Here is a 4,686-nt window from a genome sequence, read left to right as displayed (position 1 = left end):
AATCTGTTCAACAATTGTCATTGATCTCTTCTTCCATCTCTGGGTGGTGCCTGATTCTCAGGGGGCCACTGACTTGGCCCCAGTAGACATTTAGCTGGGAAAGTCTCCCTGTTCCTCAGATCTCTAGCCTCCACTGGGTATCACTGCCCTTTGGTGTAGGAAGATGGCAGGATGCACCTGAGATCATCACAAGTCACAGGCTAGAGGAGTTTTCTGCTGTTTGTGCCTGTGTGTGTTTCATAACTAATTTTTTTCTTTGTCATATGTAAAATAGGGTTAATGATTTCTATCATCAGGGTTGTTTCAATAATAAACACTATAATAATAAGCACTTATAAGCCAGATGTGCATATATAATAGAGAGAAAAATAGAGATGCGTGTATGTAATAGAGATGGAAACAAATTATTAAATTCTGGTCGAAAAAATTTTGGGGAGTCAGCATCCATTATGCAGATGAGGTAGCTATACAGTTCTTTGAAGAAATAACAATAATAGAGATAACAATAACCAAAATTACAAACACATTAACTGATGTCCTTGGGTAAGACTCAGGCTCACTTGGCAATAAATGGTAGTAAAACCAGAACTAAACATCTCACAGCCACTGGCCTTTCTTTGCAATTCAGGTGGCTCTAAAGGTATGAGGTGAAGGCTGGGCTGGGGTGAGGCTAGGCGGGTTGACTGCAGAAGGGGTCACAGTGCAGAAGGCGCCCTGGACTCTGCATTCCATGACACCAGGTGGTGGGGTCTGTGAGAAGTGGGGCACTGTGGGTGAAGGTTTAGAGACCCATGAGTAAGTGGTGAAGGAAGGGAATGACGATCCAATGCCAGTGTCCAGCCCACAGCCCCAGGGCCAGGAGAGAGAGGGGGGTAGAACACAGCTCAGAAATGTCCCCACATCCTCTGGGAAGTGACTGCAGTGACCTGGGCCCGATAAGGCACAGAATCTGCCTTTCTGGGGAGAAAAGAGTCGCACCACGCATCCTTGCCCTACTGCAAAAGGGAGTGGAAAAGCCAGGGCAGAGAGCAGAGGGAAGGAGCCGGGGGCTGGTCCCCCTCTGCAGGAGCCTCTGGGCTCTACTCCTCTGCCCTGGAAGAGAACCCACAATGTGGGTGTCAGCAAGGTGCAGAGAAGCAATCTCAATGCTGAAAATGAGAGCCTGGCATTGTGTGGCACCGAGCAGCGGGGCCACTGGTATCATCTCCTTGCCAATTTTATTCTCATTTCAAGGTGCTGATGGCATCACTGGAGGTGAAGTCATTTTCTCAGAATTTAATCCAGGCCGTTGGGACAGACCTTGTCAGCATGGAGGGAAGGGAAGAAGCGGTCGTAGAAGAAGCTCAGGAGACCACAACCAGGTGCTTGGGGGTCAGAAGGATGATGTGATAGCAGGTGGGAGAGCCCTGTTCAGGGTCCTCACCTCAGTGCCCTCAGCTCTTTCTCAGCCTTTTCATCATTTGGGATTGTGTCCTCTTTTTCCCTTGCAGGGATCCTGCTTCCCTGGATGTCAACCCTCCCGCCAAGCGGCCCAGGAAGACCTGAATGAAGCAGCACAGCTTTGCTGTAAAGGACTCTTTAGAAAAGGAGAGTGTTTCTTGGGTAACAGTTGAGGCATTTCTGAAGCTGTTTGCCTGAAAACGGAGGAAGAAAACGTCTCAGGTCCAAGATAGGAATTTTAGCAGTCTGAGCTATTACTAAGAATGGCCAAGAGATTTATGATTTTTCTTTTTATATTTTGCTATGGCTTCTGGATTATGCTTACTATTTGTTCTCTTTTCCTTCCACACATAAAAACAGAAAGGAACCAGAGTTAATTGCCCAACACGATCTTAAATGCCACAAAAACCTCCCAAATTAAGTATTAATTAATCACATCTTGCAAATAAAGAGAATGCTCAGAGAAATGATGGACTGACCAGTGGGCAGAGGCAGAGCTGAGATTGGAATCCATCTTCCTGAGCCCCAAAGGACTCTTTTTCTATTTTACAGGCTCCTTTTCCATTATACAGGATTTCTCTAAAGTTGGCTGACAACAGAAGTGAACTGAGGCACTCACTGAAGTCACAGATTTTAGGGTCCCATCTCTGGGAATACTGATTTTGAAAATGTTACACTAAACTAAACTGCATCCGGAGAGTCCTATGCAAAATAAAAACCCATGGAAACCACTGGCCAACATCCCAAGGATCCGCACACAGCTGTGTTTGTGGGTTTTCTATCACCGGCCTCATTAATAGTTTTAGATGACCAGTAGGTGGCAGCAAAGAGCTTTCCACGTGCTGTACTCATCCCTGCAGCGAGCCCATGAAGGCATCACCTGGGGAAGAATTTCTGGGCATGAAAATGGGGCATCAGTGGCAAGATCTGAGGCTGGGTCAGGTAGGCAGGATGTAGGTGATGAAGGATAATCCATATATCTTGCTGGAGAATGCCTGTTGACTACAGACGACAGCTTAACTAGGGAAGCAGAGCTCTCATTTGTCTTAGGAAGCTTATTTTGGCAACTGCAATGCAGATGCCGGTAAGGGACATGGAGAGGAGACACTTATTAGTAAGAGCCTTCACTTATTGCACTAGGCAAGCAACTTAACCTCTGCACATTCACCTCTGCAGCTCAATGTGTAAAATGGGAGGAATAATAGCATCCACTTCGTAAGATGGTTACTAAATGAATCAACGCACATCAAGTGCATAATATGATGTCTGCCAAATACGTAACTATTGATTAAATGTTAACTCTTAGTAATATCTTTATTGTAACTACAGAGATCTTTGTGGCATCATTAACAGGATGTGGTATAATCTGTGGTATAATTCACAGGTGACAGGCTGGATTAAAGCTGAGGAGCATGATGGGGCCATTCACAGCAATCAGGCACGGAGGCAGGTAACAGGTTTGCAGGGAAAGAAGGGGGCAGCCCAGGAAGCAGACAAGCCTGTGCCCCCGCCCTGGTGAGGCGGGACATGTGGGGGGTCTGAGAGTCATCAGTGAACAGCAGGGAACTGTGGCCAGAGGGCTGTAAGAGTTCTCCCAGAGAGAGGCAAACAAACCATTCCACAATGGGTTGGAATAAACTTAAAAGAGAAGAGGTTAGACATGAGAAAGGACTCAGAGAGCTCTGGCATTTAAGGGTGTTGAGGCCAGGGGGAGCAGCCAGGCAGATCTGAACAGGACAGGTGAGGAGAGCCACCGGGAGTCAGGAGTAGCAGTTTGTCCAGAAAGAAAAATAGGCTGGCAAAGTCCACTGCAGCCCAGATGTCAGGCTGGATGGGCTCAGGAGGGGAAGTGATGGGCGGCTTTCCCATGAACCACGCTGGTGCAGGCAGAGACCCCTGCAGTGAGACCAGGAACTCATGCAGAGAAAGGCAGTGGACAGTCAAAGGGGACACACACTTGTATGGGGGGCAGTCAGTGAGGCCATGTTTTGAGAGGCCCTGGATGCCAATCTATGGTTTGTCTATAAGTAGACATCAGGAACTAACAAATAATCATGATAACAGCAGCAAACTCACATTGCATGCTAAACCGTCAGTCACTGTTCTTAGCACTTTCCTGCCTGATTTTCTTTCATCCTTGCAGCAAACCTATCAAGTAAGAAATGGAGTGAGTCATCTTATGTGACCCTTTAAGTTTTCACAGCTGGAAAGGGGTCAAACCCAGGTCTCCTGACTCCAATCCCTGCCTTCTGAAATGTTTGGGCAAGAAGGGTGGCAGGGTTGTGGAGGGCAGACAAGAAGAGAGGAGAGACCAGGCAGAAGCCTGCTGCCAGGGAGGGGAGTCCCTCGATTGCTCAAGAGAGGAGCCCATCCTTCCTTGCTAAGCATTGCTTGAATATTGAAATGCATGAGGTTCAATGACTAATGAAGAAAATTGGGGTGAAGAACTGTTCACATCGTATGACTCCATTTAGTAAAACGCTTACCTACACAGAGACCATCTCTGCAAAGTTCTACAAACAGCTAGGAAGGAAGATGGGGATGGGGATGGGGACACTGGAGGTTAGAGGTGGGAAGAAAACTCACTTTGTACTATATACTCTTATGTGCTGTTTAGACATTTTCTTTAACCTGGATGTGTGTTACTGTTTTTTCAGAATTTGAAATGTATAGAATATTACTAAAAATAATACAATGGATTCAGTAGCAACTTCCATCCTTTGGTCATTGACAGAGTCTGGCTCTGTGTCCCCACCCAAATCTCATCTTGGATTGTAATTCCCATAATCCCCAGGTGTTGAGGGAGGGACCTGGTGGGAGGTGATTGGATCATGGGGGCCGGTGTCCCCCATGCTGTTCTCGTGATGGTGATTGAGTTCTCGTGAGAGCATAAGGGGCTCTTTTCCCTTCGCTTTTCTTCTCTTTGCTGCTGCCTTGTAAAGAAGGTACTTGCTTGTCCTTTGCCTTCTACCATGACTGTTAAGTTTCCTGAGGCCTCCCAAGCCCTGGGGAACTGTGAGTCAATTAAACCTCTTTTTAAAATAAATTGCCCAGTCTTGGGCAGTTCTTTATAGTAGTGTGAGAATGGGCTAATACATTTTTGCTTCAAATTTCTTTTTTAAAAAAATATACACACACAGAGTGGTCCTGCAGATAGATGGTGACCTCTCTCCATGCCCTGCTTCAATGTCATTCTCATGCTTCCCTACCTTAAAGGAACCACTATCCTGAATTGCTTTGCATTCA

This window comes from Colobus angolensis, unplaced genomic scaffold, assembly GCF_000951035.1.
Source record: "Colobus angolensis palliatus isolate OR3802 unplaced genomic scaffold, Cang.pa_1.0 Scaffold17, whole genome shotgun sequence".
NCBI classification, from domain to species: domain Eukaryota; kingdom Metazoa; phylum Chordata; class Mammalia; order Primates; family Cercopithecidae; genus Colobus; species Colobus angolensis.
The sequence above is the reverse complement of the archived record's forward strand: the minus strand, read 5'-3'. Positions refer to the sequence as shown.